General features: G+C 44.1%; 1 long non-coding RNA gene across 1 annotated transcript; it reads right to left on the reverse strand.

Annotated features, from left to right (window-relative positions):
* Window positions 1-1495: 1495 nt before the first annotated feature.
* On the reverse strand, window positions 1496-24154 carry LOC308593473. Its single transcript, XR_014010968.1, has 3 exons — window positions 22864-24154; window positions 6738-6870; window positions 1496-1930 (listed from the first exon to the last, which is right to left on the reverse strand). It is a non-coding gene; the product is annotated as an uncharacterized lncRNA (long non-coding RNA).
* Between the last annotated feature and the right edge of the window lie 1644 nt (window positions 24155-25798).

Consider the following 25798-nt stretch of genomic DNA (forward strand, 5'->3'; position numbering starts at 1 on the left):
TGTTTTTTATTTTAATGGCTGTATATTTATTGTGTGAACTGCTTTGAGACTGATAAGTTATAAATGAAAACTGTCATATACTTTGTAAATGAATGGACGTGTGTCTAATTTTTAAGTCAAAGGGGGATGTACAGGGGATGGGGGCATAATTCCCCTGTCCTTTCTCAACATGCCTTCTGGGCTTTTGTCCCCTCAGGCATTTTTCTCCCAATCTAGCTCTAATATTGGAAGTGAGAGGAAATGGGGGGGGGGGGTAACTGCCTGAAACAAAGGATATGGGGAATAAGGTGTGGATGAGGAGAGCTCATCTCTCTTTGCCCATCTCTCTCTCTCTCTCTCTCTCTCTCTCTCTCTCTCTCTCTCTCACCTTCTTCCTCTCACCTCTCTCTCCCTCACCTTCTTCCTTATTGGAACTTTCAGACTGCCCCTACCTTTGGGTGGGGTTCAGTTGCATAGTTGCAAATTCAGGTTGTGCAATTATAGTTGATGGACAGGTCTTCTGTGACAAACTTGCTTCACCAAAAGATCTGTGTGTGATAAGGAAAGTAATGGAGAAACTCAATGGGAAATGTGGAGTAACACTTGCTTTGCTGCAACATCATTTAAGGGCTTTCCCACATTTTGCATTTGAGATGAGGACCCATTTTAGGCTTTTGCATAGACCATTAGAAAACAGTCCATATGACTTGCCTTTGTCACCACTCTGAAATCTTTCGTTCTCTGAGGCATTTTTTAATTTATTATTTCCTGCCGATCGGAGGAGAGCACAGCTATCGATTTTGCTATTGTGGCTGTTTAAAAAAAACAAAATATATAGAGGTAAATGGTTTAGCTTCTATTTAAATTCAACGCTGGCTAGTTTTATGAGAATCAGAATGACAGTGCCTTCAAACGCTGTGCAAAGCTTCACGCATACCGGAAATTAATTTGCTATCAGATTAATGGCCTTGGCCAAAAGGTTAAGCCTTTCTACAGCTTAGCAAAAGCAATTTTGAAGTGAGTTGTGGCAACTTCCCGATGAATTCCAGATGGACAAGACAACAAAACCTTAACAGTTTAGCAGTCAGCAACTCCTGTACAAAGCCTGAATACAGAAGCAAGAGAGAAGAAGAGGTGAGAATAAAGACAGGGCCCTATCGTGAGACAGAATGAGGTCACCCCCTGAAACAGCTGATTTGGGGGTGTCATGAAAGGACAGCATATTTCTCTGCTAGTCAATTGTTGTCGTCGTATTCTTGTCATCAGAGGGTGTAAGAGGCATGCAATATATGGTACCCAGCACTGTAGTTGTAAATGGGATGCAGGTGGTGCTGTGGGTTAAACCACAGAGCCTAGGACTTGCCAATCAGAAGATCAGCGGTTCGAATCCTTGCGACGGAGTGAGCTCCCGTTGCTCGGTCTCAGCTCCTGCCAACCTAGCAGTTTGAAAGCACGTCAAAGTGCAAGTAGATGAATAGGTACCACTCTGGCGGGAAGGTAAACGGCGTTTCCATGTGCTGCTCTGGTTTGCCAGAAGCTGCTTACTCGTGCTGGCCACATGACTTGGAAGGTGTATGCCGGCTCCCTTGGCCAATAAAACAAGATGAGCGTCGCAACCCCCGAGTCGGTCACAATTGGACCTAATGGTCAGGGGTCCCTTTACCTTTACCTTACTGTAGTTGTAAAGCAGGGGTTGGCAAGGTTTACCTCACCTCGGTCTGTTCACTCCCATGGCGATTACTCCATGGGCCGGATTGCGTCTGTGCAGATGCGATTTTTTTTGTCTGCATAGACTTGATTTTCAGCGTCTGTGCATGCGCAGATGCGGTCTCCGGCGCCACAGAAGCGAGTCCTTCACTCCAGTTTAGCACAGTGCACGGGGACTCGCTGAGCAGGTGGCTCGGTTTGGGAGCGGCTCGTGGGCCATTTAAACAACCGCAGGTTGCCGACCCTGTTGTAAAGTATCGTATTTTTCGCTCTATAACACGCACCCGACCATAACACGCACGTAGTTTTTAGAGGAGGAAAATCTGTAGGCATGCCACCCGTAGGCATTTCCTCCATAACACGCACATACATTTCCCCTTACTTTCTAGGAGGAAAAAAGTGAGTGTTATGGTGCAAAAAATATGGTAAGTGCAGTTACAGTTAATGTCACTAGTTGGTGCTAGTGATAACAGAGCTACATAAGGTGTACCAAACCAAGTCACTGGGCCTTTGATCCTCAGAAATCTCCCGGTGTGCGCCTCCTCCCCCTTACACAGCACTCACAACAGAGCATTACAAGGCACTTGTGGGGATTTTTTTTTATTTTTTTAATTTATTTATTTTGCCTCATAGTCAGAATAATTTGGCTGATCATGGGTACTTTGTCCATTGATGGGAGGAGGCACCATTTGCTGCTCTGCCTCAGGCAGCATGGATGAAGATATTGGGACAGCCTTGAGTTGTTTTATGTCTGGGCAAACCTACTCACATATTGGGGAAATAGTATTGTATGAGCTGGCCAGCTTTCACGTGGCTTAACCCCTTCATCTGAGCCATTTCCCCAATGAAATTTGCCCCCACCCCCCACAAGCTGCTATTTTATCCTGCAACAGAAAGTTTAGGAGCTTCGCAGTGCCACAGAGTCTCTCTCTCGCCAGTTTTTACAAACTTTAAAAATGCTTCTCTCCCTCATCTAATTTATTTGTTAGGAGCACTGCTGAGGATAATAACCGACCTTGCAAAACAGTTACTTCAGGGAGTAATGAGGAGGGGGGAAATGCCCAATGATTAATAAAAACAATTTTTTAAAGTTCACATTAGAACATCCTTGTGATGTATTTCAACTTTTTTAAAAATGAAATCTGCACTAACGGTTCCCTATTCTATAATAATGCAAAGCTTCTTTAGTTGGAACAAGTACATTATCCCACAGAGTCACCAGAGGGCATCAATTATTTGTGCAAACTGCATTATTGAGTCAGAAGTGCTTATTGTGCCTGTGTTTATATACTAAAACAATCTTCTACTGGATGAAGTTCCAGTAAGTCAGAAAGTAATTTGAAAGTGTACCCAGCATAATTATAAATCACATTCATAATAATAGCAGTTAATTAATTAATTAATAAAGAGATACTTGAGAGTTAATTCCAAAGGCTTCTGAAGAGCTTTCTTCACATACATGTATAGTTTCAAAAAATACTTCGCTGCATTGTTTTCTGATTCAGCTTGGTGCCATGCAGAAGTCCTGGACAACAACTACCCTCACCCTCAACCAGAATGGAAAAATGACCTAGAATTGTGAAAGTTGTGGTCTGATAATATCTGGAGATCACTAGGGTGATCTAATGTCACCCACATGTTAAGAGTAAATAGCAATAAGAGCGACCCAGTGACATTTCTTGAAAACTCTTGATTTTACAGCTTGGAAGGGCAGCAAAGTGATGGATAGGCAAGTAACCCCTCATTACATCTCTTCTCCAACACCAACCTCCCTGCCCCTGGAAAACAATAACAACTATTAGATAGGTAGCCGTGTTGGTCTGCCATAGTCAAAATAAAAAAATTCCTTCCAGTAGCACCTTAAAGACCAACTAAGTTAGTTCTTGGTATGAGCTTATTAACTCATTACCAAACTTAAAACCATGAAAAGACCTGGGCTGAACAAAGACATTGGATTCTTATCTCACTATACATAACTAAACCATTTCTCACCTTCCCACCCCTTGCCTTTTCCTGTAAGACCTATTACAGTCGTTAAGAGTCGTCAAGAGGCTCTCTCAGCTATCTGCCTATCTCCCATTCCCACCACCCTTCTGAGTAACACCCCTCCCCACCTTCTCACTATATAGAAGGATCTGGCAACTTCTGTTTCAGTGTATCTGAAGAAGTGTGCATGCACACGTAAGCTCATACCAAGAACTAACTTAGTTGGTCTTTAATAACAACTATGTTTCCTTTAAGAAATGGCATCAGGGTTTTCTGTGTTTTCAGAGGATGTTCATTATTAGTAGACAAATTGTCAAGGATGATTGTACACCATTGTTAGTTTTCTAATTAAGAAACCAAACCACTCACCGCCCCAGTAAGTTTCTAATAAACCGTGTTTCCCTATAACTCAGTTTGAAATCCATTACACGAAGACCTTCTTGCCTTATTGGATGCCTCTTGTTGTCTTGTTTATTTTATATGGGGCTAATTTTATTCACTCTTTGCTTAGCCTGTTTGCTGCCAAAGAGATAATGCAAACCGGGGTGAGGGTTGGGGGTTATGTGCCTGCAATATTTTGCTCTTGAATTATTGAAGTGCCCTTAAATAATTTAATAAACCTCAGCAGGTTATTATTCTGTTGATTGACAGGGCTCACTTTGACTCTAAGGATCTCCGTAGCCCTGGAGGGCCAGAACCACTCAAGGCAAGGCTGAAGAGATGTAGTATGCAGGAGGAGAAAGGGATGCATTGATATGGTGATCTCTGCTACAGAAATGCAGCTTGGTGGGAACTTTCTAGTTGCATGGCCATTTATAGGAAAAAATAATAATACTTTGCCCATCTGGCCCCAGCCACTCTGGGCAGCTTCCAAAACATATAAACATAATAATTCTAATTGTCCCACAAGCTTACCCGTAAGATCTAAGTGGTGCGATTCTGAGTGTGCTTTTGGAAGATGCAAAGTAGAGGATCAGCCCTGCTGACTTCTTCCAGTTCCAGCCATGCTAAAAGTTTGGACATGAACAAAAACAATGGTGGAAACAGAGGCCTTGTAAGATTGGGGTGGAGAGTTGAGCATCTGGGACTGGTCTTGTTACGTACTGCAGGGAACAGGTCACTAGTCAGTCAGGGGCTAAGGAGATACTTGGGAAAGTAATAGGTTGACATGGATCTAAATGTCAACATCATTAAAATGTCAGTATGGTTAAATCCTGCTGCCTGTGCTAATTCCCGACTGAGCAGGATTTTACCCTCTGTTCATCAGCTGATAAGTGCAGGGGGAGGGGATCCTGCTACCTTAGTGTTAGCAGATGAACAGTGTGCCTGTGTTAAATCCCTGTGGGGAACTGGCAGGCCCAGTCAACACAGAATTCAACTTTGCTTTCTACTCATCAGCTGACATCACCTGCCCATCTGAGTGATGCCAGCTGATTGACAGGTGGGTGTGGTTTTGAGAATAAGGTCCTATGGCCCCCATGGACCCCTTGGCAGGCCAAGGGTGATTGAGGGACAGAGGTTCCCAATGCTTTAAAACATAGAAGTTTTATTGATTGCAAGTATTAATAATCAATCCATGTGCAGGGCACTCAAGGTTCCTATATTATACTAATTTCTGCTTTCTGGCCAAATGAGAATTCACAAATAGGCAACATAAATTGTGAGATGGAATTTCAAACCAATAATCTGCACTGCCCTCTGAGAACTTTTCTTAAAATTGCATCTTGATGCAAATGCAACTGAAGAATATATACAAAAATTAATCATCCTCCAGCTTTGAGGCATAAAAAACCACTATGTGCTAACTTTTGGATAGATAGCCTTATCATGCTGTCCTATAAATTTATTACAGAATAAACTGAAGATGGTATATTCATGATTAACTACACATCACCTCTGTATAGGCTCTTTGCAAAACATACTCATACCAGATGATGAAATACTAGCAGTAAAACTAAGATAGCTTATCAAGGATGTAGGGGTTCATCAGCTGAAGGCACCAGCAAAATATAAAATATGATCTGTTGTTACCATAATCCTAAACAAAAACACATCTTTATTCATGCATTCATTCAGTTGCTATCTCACCTTTCATTGGCATAAAACCTATTCAACCCATTAAAATGAAACAGAAGTATTTTACAATGTAACATAGAAACGCAACTAAAATTCTTTAAAATAATCATACAGTTCTACCATTGCTTTGTCCATTTGCTGTTGACCTCACAACAGCAGGGCTCTCTCCCCATCTACCCAGCTGCATTCTCAAAGGCCTGTGCACAGATGTGAGGCTTTAGATGGTGTTGGAAAGTAAGCAACGTAAGCCAGGCATTCCTTGAAATGGGGAGCCTCCTTGGCACAGTTTTGGTCCAATCCTGTTCAGCAACAGCAGCAGTAACAAGTAAATGCCTCTTCCCTGCATAGTGCAGGCTGCTCAGATGTACAGTGGTACCTCGGGTTACATACGTTTCAGGTTACATACGCTTCAGGTTACAGACTCCGCTAACCCAGAAATAGTACCTTGGGTTAAGAACTTTGCTTCAGGATGAGAACAGAAATTGTGCTCCGGCGGTGCGGCTGCAGCAGCAGGAAGCCCCATTAGCTAAAGTGGTGCTTCAGGTTAAGAACAGTTTCAGGTTAAAAACAGACCTCTGGAATGAATTAAGTACTTAACCCGAGGTACCACTGTACAGCCTTCATGCTGGAACATCAGAAGTGGTGGTCCTTATGTAGTACCATGCCCGGCCTCTTGGTGGCACCAATGTAATACCACAATACGAGAAACAAAACGGTTTCATACAACCAAAGCACTGTTTTATCAGAATTCAACACAGTAATATCCTCATATTTGTTATACATGTATGCGAGAACCAGTCTTTTACTATCTACTTACATTTTCTAGTCAGGCATTTGGCCTGGTTATTTTCAGGGAGGCTGGCACAAATCACATTGAAGATAAAAGTTTCGTGTGCATGAAATGCTATGTTTGTATGCATTGAAAACTTATGCAGAAGTTTTCGTTAGAAAGGAGGTTTCTCTCTAGCTAATGCGGCAAGATGACGCACCCCAAAAACTGAAGCAAAGATTACTCTCGTGCAAGGCGAACTCAGGGTCTAAGTTAGTCCTTGGAGACAGCAGCTGTAGAAGCTCAGCTCAGCGATCCTGAACAATCAAGATGCTCACATAGGATCTCATTCCCTGGGAACAGAGAGAGAGAAAATTACCATATTTTTCGCCCTATAGGACGCACTTTTTCCCCTCCAAAAATGAAGGAGAAATGTGTGTGCGTCCTATGGGGCGAATGCAGGCTTTCGCTGAAGCCTGGAGAGCGAGAGGGGTCGGTGCGCACTGACCCCTCTCGCTCTCCAGGCTTCGCGCAGCTCTCCACAAGCAGCAGGAGCCCGGCGCTGGGCTCCCGCTGCTTGCGGAGAGTTGCCTGCACGCTGAAGCCTGTGCGCGCTGAGCTCAGCGCGTCCAGGCTTTGCAGACCTTTCCGCAAGCTGCGGGAGCCAGCGCTGGGCTCCCACGGCTTGCAGAGAGCTGCCTGTTTGGGGGCTGGGGTCGGGGGAAGCTCGGGCTTCCCCTGCCCCAGCCCCGCGCCTGGGGGGGGAAATAATTCCCCCCCCTTTATTTCCCCCCCAAAAAACTAGGTGCGCCTTATGGGACGGTGCATCCTATAGGGCGAAAAATATGGCATTCAGAGAATCCCAGAACTGTAGATGCAGAAATATGCAGCCATCCCATACAGGGATCAAACCTGCAACCCTGGCATTGTCAGTGCCATACTCTAACCAACTGAGCTATCCAGGGTTACTGAATTGTATTAAGTACTAAAAGAAGATGGGACCACATTGCTTAATAAAGCTACATCTGTTGCTTGCTTTTACCAAGAGCAATGAGTTACAATTAAACATTGCAAAATACAAAGTAACTGTTTTAAGACTGTTTCCAGTAAAGCTTTGAAACACTTTCTAGCAGTGTACTGCATTCATTTCTACTCTGCGTAAGGTCCAGATCAGGGATTCTGCTTGTAGCAACTCTCCCTCACTGTGAGAAGTGAGGTTACAGGGAACCAGGCAGAGGGCCTTGTCGGTAGTGGCACCTGCTCTGTGGAACGCCCTCCCATCGAATTTGAAAGACATAAATATCTGACTTTTAGAAGACATCTGAAGGCAGCCCTGTCCAGGGAAGTTTTTAATGTTTGATGTTTTATTGTGTTTTTAATATTCTGTTGGGAACCGCCCAGAGTGGCTGGGGAAACCCAGCCAGATGGGTGGGATATCAAATTCTTCTTCTTCTTCTTCTTCTTCTTCTTCTTCTTCTTCTTCTTCTTCTTCTTCTTCTTCTTCTTCCAGGTTGAGGGGAGATGGGACATGCATATTGAATGCAGAGGACACACAGCAAGCCCCTTATATACATTTAGCTCTTCTGTGATCAGGCTGAATGCCTGAATTGCGAATCCTGTGTTCTGTTGCCTGTGTTTCTGAAATCTTAAGCATGTACAAATCTTTGGTGTACAAATTTGTCCAGTTTGTAATCCTCAGCTGCTGTATGATGAATTGAGCCACTTTTGCCAGGATATCCAGCATTTAGCAGAGAAGACACCCAACCCCAGCTGATCTGCAGGCATCTATGCTGAAGATGTTTATCTGCTTACCCTTGACAAAACTCTCATTGATTCCTGTGGCGCTATGTGAAATGTAAACTCGGCCGTTTTGTAGGTACATGCACAGAGGCTCTTTAACGCTAATAGCTCTTTACTCTTGGTGTCTCTTTTCTTGACTGCTGTGTTATTTACACGATCACACCACCCTTCTGTCTAAGAAGTTTCTTTGCTATGCAGATCAAACAAGATGAAGGGCAGCCACACTTCCACGGGCTCAGAGGAATATTGAAAATGTGTTTTCAACACCGTCACAGAATATGTGCAGCCACAAAATGCTTGCTATGAGGGTGTGGTTAGTCACAATATGTGTTACTGCAACAAAACACTCATTTCCCTAAAGGGAAATGGATGCTGTTACAAGTAACAAAGTTACACTAGAGACTGAGAACAAGGCTTCAATCCTAGGTAGGTTTGTGTGGGAGTAAGTTCCCACACCACCACCTTTCTTGGGCTCCATGATCACTGCAGATGGTGACAGCAGTCACGAAATTAAAAGACGCCTGCTCCTTGGGAGAAAGGCGATGGCAAACCTAGACAGCATCTTAAAAAGCAGAGACATCACCTTGCCAACAAAGGTCCGTATAGTTAGAGCTATGGTTTTCCCAGTAGTGATGTATGGAAGTGAGAGCTGGACCATAAAGAAGGCTGATCGCCGAAGAATTGATGCTTTTGAATTATGGTGCTGGAGGAGACTCTTGAGAGTCCCATGGACTGCAAGAAGATCAAACCTCTCCATTCTTAAGGAAATCAGCCCTGAGTGCTCACTGGAAGGACAGATCGTGAAGCTGAGGCTCCAATACTTTGGCCACCTCATGAGAAGAGAAGACTGCCTGGAAAACACCCTGATGTTGGGAAAGATTGAGGGCACAAGAAAAAGGGGACGACAGAGGACGAGATGGTTGGACAGTGTTCTCAAAGCTACAAACATGAGTCTGTCCAAACTGTGGGAGGCAGTGGAAGACAGGAGTGCCTGGCGTGCTCTGGTCCATGGGGTCACAAAGAGTCGGACACGACTAAACGACTAAGCAACAACAACAAAGTTCCACTGAACTCAGTGGGATTTACTTCTGAGTTTACTTCTAATTTACTTCATAGGCTTGCTCTGAATATCCTAACCAACTCTTCCCCCAGCCCCATGCACACATCCAGACTTCATATTTTAAAAAAACCACCTTGACTACCCTGGTTTCTCCATTTCCCATCTTCCTACCATTCCCTTCCTTCCCCCCACCCCTGCCTGGTCACTTTTCTCTGCAGTGTAGGGAAATCCATTTTGGAAATTCTGAAATGGTTGCCCTCTGCCAAGGATGGAAATAAAGAACACAGAAACATCTGATTTACTGATTGGTGGGTCATAATGAGAGCTCCACGAGCACTGGGAACCCTCAGGTCTCATGGTGCCTGCAGGATGCCTGCCCTTTATTGTTTGTTGAAAGTTTTTTTTGTGATTGTTCTCTCCTGACCAAGCCTAAAACCCATCCTCTTGTTCTTGGGTCTCAGGGGAAGGGGAGGGATTGAATTTTCCACAGGAGCCAATATGATAAGTCACAAGAGGTCATGTTCACACAACAACATTGTAATCCAGAAGAGCATTCTCAGAATACAACAAAGCTTTTAAGTACCAAGTCCATTGTGCATCAAATCTTGGGGAATTTTATTTGCACTGCAATTTAGAATGAACTTCTGTTTATGATGTGTCTCATGACAGAAAAATAGCAATGAAGATTTAGGCTAATAAAGACATTTTTGTTCAAGAAGCCTTTCCCCCCAAGTATAACCCAGGCATTTTATGGAATATTAACTGTACAACTGTAGATACAGATATTGCTTTAGTTAAGAGGACCCTGCCTTTTACTGAGTCAGACAATTGGTCCATTTAGCTCAGTATTGTCTGCACCAAACAGCAGCAGTTCTCTGTGGTTTCATATGGAGGCCGCTCTCAGACATGCCTGAGGATTCTGGTGTTTGACTACAGGCAAGGATTCTTCAGGAGCAAATATCTCCTCAGGAGTAAAACTCCCCTCTCAGGGATACTGAGGTATCGATAGGAGTCAGCAGCAATTGTGGTTTGTGTTATGTATTCAGGGTGTTATGTATCCAGTGGTCTGTGTTTGCCTGAGCTTGAGTCTGGACTAAGGATTCTGAGCCCCTGTGTTCTGATTCGATAAATGATACCCAATCACAGAACATTTCAGTATTTGGGCTTGTGCATTGGCCCTTAAACTCTGAGTCATGATTCACAGCTTGGAAGTTTAGACAGCCAATCACGTTGGGAGTAGGAGTGGCCCAGGCCTTCAGAAATCTATATAAGCAGTGGCTTTGCCACTGTTATTCAGTTATGTAGTTCAATAAATGTTCTTGCTGTTATCACTGTGTCTTGCCTTGTGGGAACCCACCTAGACTTCAGTTTGGTTCCAGCAGCTCCAGCTCAAAACCCCAGTGCTGTGATCAAAGAGTTGCTGATATAAAGTCTATGTATTAGCATGATCCCTTGCCTGCTATTGGATCGCCTGCTCTGATCTTGTAGTAGAAGAAGAAGAGTTTGGACTTGATATTCCACTTTATCACTACCCGAAGGGCAAAGCGGCTAACATTCTTCTTTTCCTTCCTCCCCCACAACAAACTGTGAGGTGAGTTGGGCTGAGAGACTTCAAAGAAGTGTGACTAGCCCAAGGTCACCCAGCAGCTGCATGTGGAGGAGCGGGGATGCGAACCCGGTTCACCAGATTACGAGTCCACCGCTATTAACCACTACACCACACTCACCTGTCCCTTTTGGGATCTCTTCTAGCTTGGAGCCTGGCCTGGGACTGCTCTGACTTTCCCCTAAGCCTTTGCAGTGAACTCTTAACTACAATCTGGCCCATGTTCTGGTTGCTACCCCATTGATGTTGCTGCGGGCAAGTCTCCTGTTTACTGAAGAGCCCAGTGAATACAGGACACTTAGCCATTGAACCCAAAACCTTCTGCATCCAAAGCAGATGTTCTACCACTGAGGTAAATCGCTTCTCCAAGGACAAAGAGAGTTTATTTCTTTGTGTTTTTTCTTGATACCATGCTTTGGAAGCTTCTGTGTGATGGTTTATAGATCTGCAAAATAAACTAATGGGAGGTATGAGAATAGAGAGGAACAAGTAGTTCTCTTCTGAGTAGGGGGAAGAAAGAGAAGACACACACCCCTGCAAAAAGGACATATTTCTCAATGTTTTTATATGAAAGGTGCATTTGATAACTGTTTTATGTGCTTAAAGTCTCCTGGGTGCCAAGCAATTGTAATTTCCTTTCCTGCAAAGCTGCTACCATCCTGTGATTTTATTTGAAAGGAGAGGAAAAAATTGAAGAGCAGAAGATGATTGGGAATACTCCTATCAAGCCCAGAAGGCAGGAGCTGTCCAGTGATGGGGGCATATTATGGTGGGGGCATATTATAACAGCTTTCTGTGTGGCCTCCATTGAAACAGAGCTCTCTCTCTCTGGGCAATCAGGTCACGTCACCCATCACCTTTCTTGTCCCTTCTGCAAATGGCCAGAATGTAATACTGGCTATTGTATTTCCAATAAAAAAAATAATTCTAAAGAGAAATCATCTCAAACGTTGAGGATAAGGAACCTTAAAAAAATCACAATGTGTGCAATGATGAAGCAAGACATGGCCTGAATTTTGAACCACATTAGCCTTTCTATGGTTTTTAATGCAAACATGTGCTCACTGTAGAATATTAAATGTTAGAAAGACATTATGGTTTCTCTGGGCTTCCATTTTAAAGTTCCACCCCTGCTGCAAATACATATATAAAGAAAAATCAGTTTTAAAATCACTGCTTCCTGGTGGTTAGTTGTTTTATGGAGTCTGGAGTGCAGTCTATTCACAGTGTTTAAGATTTCTTTTTTTCTTTTTTTTACTATTGCTATTTAATTATTAAGACTCTGTAGATGTTCCTTGTAAAATTGACATCAAGATGGATGAATATAAACAAAGCCAGCCACATTTTTATTTGGCATGGCTCCTTTGCCTTTAGCACTATGATTGAGAAATGCAAAATTCAGCAGACAAAAGACAGCATTGAATTTATTTTACCTGTCAAGCAGCAGCTGCATAAAATAACTTATTTTCCATCTAGAATATAAAAGTCACCTTTCAAGAGTTGTTGGCGGTGACATATAAAATGTTATGTTTCCCAATTTAAAGCTAACATACGTATTTTTATATCTCTTGTGCAAAAACTAAAAATACTGCATACTGGGGGATAAAATTAAAATAATTTATTTGTGGTAGAGTTACAAAAAGAAAGGGATGCAAATAAATTGCGAGAGAGAGAACAAAAAATGGAATATAAGAGATAAAAGGCTGGGGGTAAATTCATTGGCAGAAAATCTATTAAAAATTGAACAGCAGCCTGAAGCAATAAAAACTCAGAAAGCACAAGAAAAAGAAAGCAAAATCACAGGAGCAACATATTCTAATTAATGAACTGAAAACTAAGAATGGAAAAATCAAGGCTGATGTGGAGAAAAGCAAAGACACTCTGCAGGAATTAGGAAATTGATTGAAAAAGCTGACCCATAATCACAGATTGTCTAGGTTCAAACAAATAACAAACCGAGATTAAGTAAAAATGGAAGCAAAAGCTGCACTGGAGCAGCAGCCCATGAGCTCTTTTCATGAGATTCTAAACCATAGCTTAATGCCACATCTCAAGAGAGCCATGGAGGGATTCATGCAGGGGAAGGCATGAAAGGAAGCATCAATATGCCAAGGAAAAAACTGCACCGTGCATCAAAAAAGCATATATTTAAGGCACCACATCAGTCTGCCATGCAAATTGTTGTGATATAAGTGTACTAGCCACTGAGTCAGAATGGCTTTTTTCCCCCTTCCATTTTCCAGCTTTGAGACATTCAGACTAACTTTAGCTATATATTGTATTTCACAGTGTTTTGAGCCACTGTGTTTTGAAGTGACATACAATAATGGATGCACACAAAAGCCCAATAATTCCAGATGATTTGTGCTGCTGAATGACTGGCTGTCATTCGCCTCCTTCCCTGCCTCTTCTATCTTTTCTCCACGTCAGTAGAGGATAACTATTCTACACATTCTTTACTGGTGCAGAAAGGAAGGTGTGCTCAAGTAGTTGAAAGAGTTATCAAATCAAATCAAATACCTTTATTGGCATCACAGTATAAAATATGTCAGGTCACTGGGATAATTAAAAGGACAAGGGTGACGCTGTTGAGGGTTGTAAGGTCACACTGTGATCATGTGCACTGAGATATTCTGCTTCACCCTGTCTGTGCCCCCAAAGGATGGTTCGTTGGGAACCCTTTTGGGTAAAATTGTGGCTAAAAAGGAAGCTACTAAAGCAGTGATATCTTTGTCCTGATCTGCCAGGAGAAACCTCATTATAGGCCGGAGGTCCAACATTTTGCTCAGCATCAGTTGGCGAGGTCTATTGTGTAGAGAGCAATCTAAGAGAATGTGGTCCATTGAATTAGGTACTCCTTGGTTGCAGGCACACAAATGGGCTTGATATGGAGTATGTGAGCATCTACCCTTGGTCACTGTAGAGGGGAAGGCATTTAATCTCGTGAGTGTAAAGATAGGAAGGGAGTAGTAGATCCTTTAGATATTTGGCACAGGTTCTGTAGGGTGTTGTAATACCTAAGGCCTCCGAAGAACAGGATCTCAGAGTATGAGGTAACAAGCGCTGTCTTTCGTGGTGCTGTCTTTCGTGGTGCTACTTGATTATTTGGAATATGAAACTTTTGTCACATGCTTCAAGGCTCTCGAAAGCAATGCCCAAACTATGGATTTTATCTTGAATTGCTTTAAGAGCATTAAATTTGAAAGACCCAGGTTCAAGTTACCTGTTCTGTAATGAGGTTCACCGGTGACTTTGTACCAGTTTCTGTCAGTCTGGCCTACCTCAAAAGGCTATTATGAGGAGAAAAGTCAGGGGTGGGGAACCCACAGGTCACAAGCTAGATCTGGCTCACAGGCAGAGTTTTGAGTCTCTTCCCATCCATTCACTGGTTGTCCTCTGAGTACAAAGTTGTCTCCTTGTGAAACAATAAAAAACGACCATCAGTTCCTGCTTGCACTAGTTTCTCTTAAGAAGATGTTTCTCTCATCCCTCACAACAGAATGTTACTGTCTAGATATTATATCTGTCTCTCCTTCACCACTATTTACAGAGATGTTGCATTCCTTCCCTACTTCCCTCACCACATGCAGAAGGGAATGTCTGAACCAGAAGACCCCACATTTATGTGAATGCAGGTGATGGCTTTACCCTGGATAATGAATGGTATCAACTACCCTTACCTGAACCATTTGGAACCAGTTACAGAAAAATTCTGGCAACTTCACAAAACTACTAATAACTGAATAAACTTGTAGCACCACACAAAGTCTGATTGGGTGGTACAGCTACATGGGTAGACCAAGTGATAGTAAGCAAACCTATAAAAGGAACTGAGAGGCAAAACAAGACAAATTTAATTAAAAATTGGTTCTCAGGAGGATGGAGACACATAGAAAATGTTTAACAAGTTCAAGAGGATGACTTCAGAATTGAAAGAACCCTTGCTGAACCTTGGGTTAGATGAGTAACAATTTCCAGTGTGTGTGTTGTTATAGTAGGGTTTGAGAGTAAATTATCAACCCACGTATAATGACTTGAAGCTATTTTATTTTGCCTTTTGTTTTTCTTACAATGTTTTCTCATAGGATGAAAGCAAATCACACACTGTTCATACCTAGCTTTTACTTAAATGGCATCTTATTTTAAGGAACTTGATGAGCAGGTACTAACTTTCTATGGTTTCCTCAAGTGTTTTGGTGTCTGTCAGGGCTGAACCCTGTGATCAGTGGCAGTGCCATGAATCGTTGCAGATATTCATCCTGAAGGTCAAAGCAGGGTGTTAGCAGCCCGAGATAAGCAGTTGTGCTTTAGTCTCTGCCTCTGTTTTCTAGAACTGTATTTAGACTGTATTGTGCTTTAACAGGTAAGCACAAGCTCAGACTCAGTGACCCGGATCTGCAATTTTAGTGGATCTGGGAGCATTTGTGCATTGCAAACATGAGCCCTGCAGAGTGCAGGTGTGGAAAGAGGTAGACTGAGTGAGATGCAGGCACACTGGCCAAAACACAACTAGGGCAATCAGCTTTGGCAGTGCCAACCACCTAACATGAGTGGAATCAGAATCCTAGTCCCCTTCCCATCTTGGGATTCCTGGTCTGCTTCTCTCTACCATGGCCACACGACCCAGAAAGCTGCCTGTGGGCAAACACTGGCTCCCTCAGCTTGAAAGTGAGATGAGCACTGCAACCCCATAGTCATCTTTGACTATCCAGGGGTCCTTTACCTTCTCTCTACCAGTACAAACAAATCCATCTAGCAATAACCTTATCCAGCCCACGTTATCAGTTTCTCCTCAAGAATATAATGGGGTACTTTGTCAAATGTCTTGCTGACACCAAGATGCACTATATCCACAGCATTCCCCTTACAGGAATTTACTTAAAGGAAAGCACAGTCAATGACAACTTTCGAGAATTGTGAGCACTCAGGGAGGCTGTAGAGTGCAGACCACTTGAGAGATATGAAGAATGAAAGAAAGGACATTCACAACCCTCTACATTGAAAGTAAGGTAAGCACAACAAAAACCTGTGTGAATTTCACTGGCATTTCCCCTCTACTTTGCTAATTTTTGAATCCAATTTCTTTTTCTTGTTAGTTGATGGAGAATGGTTGGGGAGGAATTGCAGGAGAAATTTTCATCACAGCATTTCCACAGGGAGCAGTAATTGCCAGATCCACTTGAGTAATGCAATTGTCTGTTTCAAATAGCTTACATCACGTTCCACCTAAACATTATTTCTGAATTGTTATGTAAATGTAATAACAGCAAGTAATTTATCTGTCATATCACAATCCTCACTGACCCAGTCCCTTTCCACTCCCTTCTTCCTGTTGAATGCTGGGAGAGATTGCTAAGGCTATATATTGTTCTGATGATAAGTACTGCATGACATACCCCGATGCAAGAAATGAATGGACTAATAATGAAATTAGAATGAAAACGAGCAGGAGAGAGAAAAGGTGGTTGGGACTAATGATGGAGATTGCCAACAGGATCTGACAGCGATCAGGTTCCATATTGTCAAAGATGTGTAAACAGTTCTCAGAACAAAGATAAACTATTAGGACTTCCCCCCGCATATGGGGAAAAGACAGTATCTGCCATCTTGTTGATTTATAAAGTACAATTTACATATTGATTACCTCCCAGCTGCTTTTTCTCCCTGAACCCTGGCAAACCAACCTCTCTTTTTTCAATTCTAATGAGGGGTTGCTGTTTGCTGAAGGAACTAAATTCATGCTTATTTTTATTTAGTTGTTTATTCAAAAGAGAAGAATAATCTGCATTAGATTTTACACAGGCTTTATTTGAAGAATGTATAACCAGGCTTTCCTTGTGGCTTACAAGAATATTAGAAACAACCAAGTACAAGCCAATGGGTCTTACTCCTGCATAAACACATGTAGGATTGCTCTGTTAAGCCCCTATGGGGCACCCATCAGCTGCACAGGTGTGACTTGGTGTAAAACAGTTTTTTGTCATCCCAGGTTCCCATCAGACCCAGCAATCTTGGCCAATGAGAGTTATAGTTCAGCAGCATCTGGAGGAACCACAGCTCCCCACCCTGCTGTATACCTTTGATCCCTTATAGGGGCAAGAGTGTGGTTTTGGCTAGGGGGGGGGAATCAGATATCAGAATACAATATACAGAGCATAGGGCTGATATCAGAGTACTTTGGTATTTTGCTGTAAATAACAGGACCATGAAATGTAGTTAAACTAAGGAGGCTGCTTTTCTGGCTTTCTTTACATGATCTTCAAATGACATTACATAAAAACATATGTAAAGCCCAGCTGAATCAGCGCAATGGTCCATCAAGTCCATCAGTCCATTCTCACAGTACCGAATCAGATGCACAGGAGAAGCCTGCAAGCAGAAATATGGCTCTCAGGTTGAAAAGGTTCTCTCACCCTTGACTTTGACTAATCGGCTTGTAGCGCAAACACAAAGCTTTTTCCATTCAGAATTGTTCATGCTCACCCTCAACATACCACTTTCAATCTAGATTGATTCTGTATCCTGCCACCCACAGGCATATCATGACTTGATGTGCATTTGAAAACCCTCCCCCTGGTTTGGTTATTCATGCCTTTTTTTGCCCTACACATGGTCCAGGTAAATGAAGGAGGATGTGGTGATTGTGATTCTGGTATACGCCCACCATCCATCACTGGGCAGGTGTGGATTCATGCAATTGCCTACATGTATTTTCAAGTGGGCACACTGCATGGTAATGCTGGATCAATCTGCAGGGAGCTTTTGTTTTTGGAATGAAATAATATTCTCAATAAATGCTTTTCAGGGGCAATAGATCTAAATTGTGTGTGGACTATGTGTGTGGAATATGCACACTCTGTTGTTTCTAGAATAAAATTTGTGTACACAGCCGGTCAGATATCACCCTTAGCCTTTAAGGATTTTTTCTTATTTTAACAGTAACGCACACACACCACATTTTTGCTTGCAGTGAACAATGTAGTGAGGATCACAGGATCCAGGAATGAGGACTTCAAACTCAAAGGCAGAGCTTACATCTATGTTTTAGATTTTCAGTACTCGGTAGGAAAGCAACAAGGAGCAAAAGGCTTTCTGAAGTGTGGGGTGCTTTCATCTTCCAAATCTCAATACCTTCTTTCAAGAGTGGAAGCTTTTGGGGATTATTTTTGCTCCTCTCCTATTTCCTGGAAATAATCAATGGGAGCATAAAAGGAAGTCTGTGATCACAAACCAATCACATTCCAATGTTTTCACCTCAGTTTACTTCCACATAATATGTTTGTGATCCAAGTGCAATTACTACAAGTCTCTCAGGAAAAGGTGCAATACTATTATTATTTTTACTCCAAGTTCTTGGTCTGAACAAATGCAATACTTCTGTCCATATATTTTGCCATTGCTGATGCAGTTAGCATTCCTGGAAAACTCTTTAGCTGAGAGGTTATTATAACACAGAGTTTGCTCCAATAAATTACCATTGGGGAGATTATATTGTTCAACCTGAGCAAACACCTCTGCATTTAAGAAGGAGTTGGCACCCTGGAAATAAATTGAGCCAGCGGCATTCTGAAAAGAATTCACGACCCCATCAAAAACCTACAATTCCTTGGAGAAGCCACTCAGTTAACTGTTGCTGTGATATAGTAATGGAAAGCTGAACCCAAAGGAGGGTGATGAATTATGATACTTTTCTGAGTTTTTCCCCACAACAAACAAAACTTCTGTTTCTGTAGACTCTTTCTAAGCCCAGGTAATAAAATCCTTCATTTTATTATAGCGTTGAAAGGTGCCCCCCCCCCCAGTTTTAATTATTTTTCCCTAAAGGGATTAAAAAAAAATCCAAGATATATTAGGTACCTTAGGGTACCCCAGTTTGTAGTCATTTCTAAGACTGGGTATATTTGTAGGGATCATTTGTTTGAAGGCAATTCATTGTTTGAATGAAACCAAGGCTGCATTTGGGTGTTGCTCTCTCCATGAGCAGGTGCTCCTGTGCTTTCTTCCGGGTTTGACTCCTGCACCGACATGCACACCTGGCTCCAACTCCAGGTTGGATTTTTGCCCCGGCCTTGTGCTTCAAGCAGCCTTAAACCCTTTAATCAGATGCCAGGATATTTGCTCATTAAAACATTTGTTCAGTGTGAGTTGTGGTGAGCCTGAAGCATTGGTCTAGGACGGTGAAGGAAGGGATTGCCACAAGGGTTAGCCAATAAGCATTCTGCACAGACAGACGAGGGAGGTAGGAGAGAGGTGGCTTCCTGATTATTACAATGACTCTCCAACTTTGCACAACTGGTCCGAAACCCCCCACCCCACCCCATAGCTCATGCCTAAGTCCTTGCACTGACTGGACAGTTACTTAGCATGCCATTGGATGCAAGCCAATATACAAAAATACAGCAGAGACTACCAGCCCTATCCCCCAGATGCAAAAGCATGCATTTATGGCTAGCAGTAGCACTCTTACTTCTGCTGCTATTGATTGATTAAGGTGGAGAGGAAACAAACAATGTGTGCATCCCAAAGTCAAGCCGCATCACTCAACCTAGGATCATATGAACTACTAGATGATTATAGAGTTGGTCCCTTCCAACTCTATGATTTCTATGATCCTCGCCTGCCTAGTAGGGGCATCATCCCAACCAATGATTCATTGCCAGTTCACCCATGAACTATCATCAACTCCCTGGTTTATTCAACCTCATCCACCCCACCATTGATTTTAGACAATCATTCATTGAAATCACCATCCTCGGATCTAGCTAAAACAAGGAATAAAGCCTGATGTCATCACCATTCACCCTCTCAAAATAGACAATATGCAGACATGAGTGGTTTATCTCCACTGTAGGTTTATTAACACCTTTACCATGCCGTTTTGCTTTGTTTTGAAAGTGCAAAAGCAAAAGGGGAAGGAAAAATATTCCTGTGTGTTCAGTCCTTTGGGTCAAGATATATACTAGTGAAGAACAGGGCACAGATGGCATTTTTGAGTCATTAAAATAGCAACATGCAGTTTTGCAAGCAACAGGAAGGATGCAGAGGAAATGACACTGGTGTGTGTGCCAGATGCATTGAGCAGAGATAGCTTCCAAGCACGGGTGCCTCCTTCTTTGAAGAATTGCTAACACCAGCACAACAGACATTCAGCAATATACAGTGCTTGAGTATTAGGAAGAAATTCTGCATTCTGTATGTGCATGGATGAAATGGGGGGAAGAAAGTGTGGGAAGAGCACTGGAATAGGGAGCTTAGGGATATTGTAGAATCCATGGGTTGTGGTCAATAAAATTATACTCTTGAGTAGACCCAATGAAATTAATAGATGTAAGTTAGTCATGTCCATCAATCTCAATAGGTCTACTTTGATTAGAATTTAGTTCACTACAACCTAATGTGTCTTTTGGAGTAGGATTGGCCACACGTTTGGTTGGAGTCTTTTAAGTCAGGAGTGTGGAAACTGTGGCCATCCAGATGTTGGCGGACTACAACCTCCTTCACTCCTGCCTGCTGACTGGGGCTGATGTGAACTGGATTCCATCAACCTCTGGAGGACCACAAATTACCCATCCCTGATTTAGACAGACTCAGACCAGAAAGGAAGCCCAAGGAGACCATGGATGGTTTGTCAGGGTCATTTCGAGTCCTGTGGACAAGGCTGCAAATGGAAGGGAAGGCAAAATGGGTCGGCAGTAGTAGTTCTGACTCCAGTTCTGCTGTACTTCCTGGATACAACAATTTTCTGTCTGAAGATACACGTTTGTTCCTCTGGTGTTTTGCCAACCTTTTTTGCAGACCTGAACTGATTCACAAACTACAGGCTCAAACCCACGACCCTGAGATTAAGAGTCTCACGCTCTACCCACTGAGCAGGTCTTAGGTGAGGGCAGGTGAGCAATCAAGCAGAGGCAACTTTCTATTTCTCAGTCCTTGCTAGAGAGAAGAGACACCCACTGCCTCCTCTTGTTTCTCCCTCCATGTAGAACTATGGGAAGGGTTGGATTCCTTGGCTGAAATCTCTACCAAAATGCAATCCAGGAGAAGCAGTTCAGCAGCAGAGATGTGCTTTGCATGCTAGTCTGATCCCCCATGTCTCCAGGTAAGGCTGGGAGAAACCCTTGCCCCAAATCCTGGAGAGCCACTGTAGACAATAGGGAGATAGTCCTTCCATGACCACCCTTCTCACCTTGCAGAGAGAGAGAGGTGAGAGAATGTGAGACAGCTGCTCAGAACATACAACCATAGAACTGTCGAGTTGGAAGGGACCCCAAGGGTCATCTAGTCCAACCCATTGCAATCCCCCATGGGTCCAATCCTGCCCAGAAAGTAACTTGAAGTAGGACCAGGCACTCCCTTGCTTCGCTCGCCAACTTTTCCGCTCCAAACACCGGAAGCGGCAGAACTCTAAGCAGAAGGCAGAAAGGGTGGGATTGCAGGGACTTCCTGTGGGGGGGTTCTCTCCTCCCCCCCCCCCCGATCCTTTCCAGCCCCTGCTGCAGCTCAAGGCGAGGTTTCAGCTTTGTTCCTTCTGTTCACCCACTGCTTTGCCTTCCAAATAAACGTGTCAGTGTAACGTGTAGCTCGACTTCAAAAGGGGCGGGCGGCGGGAGTGCTCAACCTTTCCTCTGCCCCCGGGAAGGTCCGATCCAGCGCAGAAGGTACCTTCTCCTCCTCCTCCTCCTCCTCCTCCTCCCTCCCCCGCGCCCCTCCCCGCCGTGTTGACATTCGCGCGCCTCACTCCGTCCTTCCTGGTTCGGGAGGCGGGCGCGAGAGCCCCACCCCTCGGCGCTCGCCAGCTCCGCGCGCGTCCTTGCCTGGGCGAAGGTGCTTCTTGGACGGGAGGCTGCGGCGACCAAAGACCCCGGCGGCTGGCAGGAGGAAGCGGAGGAGGAGCGGGAGGCTGACCCCGAACTCGTGGGAGGAGGCGAGAGAGAGAAGGCGCTTGGGCAGCCAGCCCAAGCCGGCGCACGCGGGCGCCCCTTTGGAGCTGCCCACCTGAGCGCACGGGACAGGAGCGGCGATTTGATTCGCGCCAGGCCACGCTTGCTGAGGAGGGAGGAGGAGAGCGGCGCCTTCCAGCCTCGTCTCGCTTCGTGACAGCGCCGACCGAGCCTGAGAGGGAGCAGATCCGAGGGGGATCTCCCCCACCCACCCAGCCACCCCCTCGCCGCCCGCCCTGCTCCTGTCGTGGCAGCTGACGAGCCGACTCGCCCTGACCTGCGGGGTCCCCCACGCCGCCTCCGCTCTTCCCCGCCGCCACTCCAAGTCTCCTCCGTGTCTCCACGCCCGCCCGATCCCCCTCTCCAGGGGGGTGGATGCTGCAGACCCCCGGGAGCCTGCGAGGCCAGAGCGCGCGACAGAGGACACCTGGGTGCGTTATTGGGGCGCGGGCTGCGCCTTCTTTTGTACTCTTTTGTGCATGTCACTGTGTGTGGGGGGGGGGGGTTGTGTGTGAGAGAGATAGAAAAAGGGTGGCGCGGCTGCCGCTTGACGATAGCCACAATCTGTCTCGCGTCTGTCTGGCGGCGCTGCGCCCAAGACGCGGCGCGGATCAGCCCGATCGTGGAGTATGTGTGTGTTGTGTGCCTCTGTGTTGTGATCGCCAGGGGCTGTAGTGGAATTGCTGGCTGGATCCCAGGCAGGGGAGAAGGCGGACTTGTTGTCCCTATCGATGTTGTGGCCTGAGGCTGATAAATAAATTCAGGCTACTGCCAGCCTTAAGGGGCGCAAACTGGTGGCACACGCCCAGCCCTTCCCTAATCTTTCTCTCCACTAAGATAGCTTTCCCAGCGGTAGCTGCCAGAGTCGCGGGGGGGGGGGAATGCATTGTGCGCGCCCTTTGTGCCACATCTGGCGTTATGACATGCATTTCCCGCTCACCTGAAAAGGAGTTACGAGGCCTCCCGCAACGGGCCTGGACTGTGGCTGATGAAATGAGAGAGTAAAACTGCATGTATTGCTCCACGCTGCCTTGGGTTGTTGCATAAGTGGGCGGGTTGTAAATATTTTTATGAATAAAAATTAATAAATAATGTAACATGCCAGGGCATGAGCTGGAGAGGAAGTGTTGCAGGAAGGCAGTAACCGGTTTGCAGCACAGAAGTGTAGTTTTTCTCATTCCGGAATCCTCAACATGCTGCTTTCAAGCTAGATCCGTTCTAGACTTGATACACATTTGAAATCCCTCCCCTGGATTCTGTTCCCCGCGCCTACACATGCCCCAAGTGAATCAAGGAGGAAGTGGTGACTGTGATCTTGTGATGATCCCACCCATGATGTCGTTGGGCAGGTGTGGATACACCACCCATGTCTCAGATCACCTACAGATGTTTTCAAAAGGACACACTGAGGGGTACTGCAGAATCAAACTGCAATGAGCTTTTGGAGCTTTTTGGAAGGAAACCTGCTTATCAGAAAGTGCTTTTGGGGGGCATTTCTCCACTGAAGATCTAGATTGTTTGCGGACTACATAGAAAAAGGCAAGGACTCTGCCTCTATTGATCCTAGAACAAAATGTTGTGTGTACACAGCCTAGTATTGCAGAAGGGATATATACAAATGGTTGCAAGAGAAAGTGGGGTGAGCTGGGAGGCCCTGATCTCTTGTTGTTGCTGGCTATGCTGCTGCTGCTTTGAGAGTTTTGTATACTTAAGTGAGATGAAAAGTGTCTAGCCAGCCTATGTGATACTCTTCCCGATACAATATAACAATTGTGGGAGAATAACAATTAGAAGAGACTGTGTTGCTTCAGGGACTACTCATAGCATAATGAACATGAAACTCTTGCCCTGAGGAAGTTCAGAGGAACTTAGAGTGTGCATACTCCTCAGTCAAGCTAAGTTGGTCCAATAGGAGGAGATAATCAACTGTGACATATAATCAAATGACAGAGGAGGGAGTTCACCTCATTTGGCAGTGGACCTTCCAGTTTATAAACTCGTTTGGAGTTTGTCCTGGTCATTGACTGCATGGGAGACCATCTGGGAATCCTGTTGTAGGCTGCCTGGAATTCCAGGATGGAAGACGCCAAGCAGAGGCCTGCTGGATCAGACTAGAGGCCTGCCTACGCCAGCATTGTCTTTCCCACAGTCACCTGCACAGGTGGGAAGCCCACAAGCAGGAGATAAACAATAGGCCTCTCCTGCTGCTGCTCCAGGACAATTTGTGGTATTCAGAGGTATGTTGCCTTAGATCTTTAAGGTACTATACAGTATATAGCCATCAAGACTGGTAGCCATGGGTAGGCTAATCCCTGCATGAATTTGTCTAATCCCTTTTAAAAACAGCCAAAATTTGTGGCCTATACCACTTCTTGAGGTACCAAACTCCATAGTTCAGTTATGTGCTGTGTAATTCCTTTTTTTCTGACCTGAATCTTCTATAGCAAAGTACTCTTATCTGTCTTGAATCTTCCACATCCAAGCTTCATTGTATGACATTGAGTTCAGGTACTATGAGAGTTATTCCACTGCTCCTGATCATTTCTACAACTTTTCCAGCTATACAGTATCTTTACTGAGCTGTGGTGACCAAAACTGTATAACATATTCAGAGCGTAGTTTCATACTGATATGAAAGCTTTCTGATATTGGTAGGTTTTTTCCTGATTACTTTTCTAATGATACCTAACATAGGTAGGTGAACATTATTTCACAGTTGCCACACACTAGATCAATGTTTTAATTGAACTTTCCACTGTGATCCTGATATCTTTTTCCTGGTTCAGACCCAATCAGTGTGCATGTAAGGTTGGGATTGTAGAAACCCCCCCCCCCCCCGAGTGAATTGCTTTACACTTGCTTATATTAAACCACATTTGCCATTTTAATTCCCCTTCAGCCAGTCTAGAGAGATTCCTTTGGAGATCATTGCAATCAGTTTTCCCCCCCCCCTCCCCACCCTGAATAATGAGGTGGCATCAGCTTTGCTAGCTCACAATTCACTCATAACTCTGGGTCTCATAAATACTCCAGATCTTATCAATGTAGTAAATCAATGAACATCTGACTTCAAATCTGAAACCTTCCACCTCCAAAACACACACACACTTTTAAGACAATTGCCATTGGCTATGAGCTGCCCCTGAAGGACTTGCCGTATCTTGGATACTTGTGTCATATGGTGTTGAAATATCCTTGCAGGTTATTCGTTTGAACTTTTCAGGATATTCTTATCACACACTTGAACTTGGTAACAATGCTATGATTGTTGTGTGTCCTTGTTGATCGTAGTTGATAGAGAACACATCAGCCATGCAAGCTTATTTTTGACACCGTGCTCCGTACAGACTAGCTCATGTCTATGCAAAACATTTCATAACTTATTTGCTTGGCCTTTCCCCCCTGACAATTGTGTACTTGGAGGATATTCTTTAAAAGGTCCACAAACTGTCATTTTATACTAAACATAGTACTGCAATCTATCTGATATGGTAATTATAAGTTAAGTTGAAAAGAATGAGGCAACATTAAATAAACAGTTGTTAGCCTACTCATGATTTGAAAGACTTCTACATCATTTTTACCCCACTTGCACATACATATATAGAGAGATAATGTTAGCAATTGAAAATGACTTTATTCCAAGGCTGGAAACAGCTCCACTTTAAAACAAGTGCATTTCAGTTGTTTAATACAGTGGTACCCCAGGTTACATACGTTTCAGGTTACAGACTCCGCTAACCCAGAATTAGTACCTCGGGTTAAGAACTTTGCTTCAGGATGAGAACAGAAATCGTGCTCCAGTGGCGCGGCAGCAGCGGGAAGCCCCATTAGCTAAAGTGGTGCTTCAGGTTAAGAACAGTTTCAGGTTAAGA

The sequence above is a fragment of the Podarcis bocagei genome (genome assembly GCF_964188305.1).
Source record: "Podarcis bocagei genome assembly, chromosome: 8".
Lineage (NCBI taxonomy): Eukaryota > Metazoa > Chordata > Lepidosauria > Squamata > Lacertidae > Podarcis > Podarcis bocagei.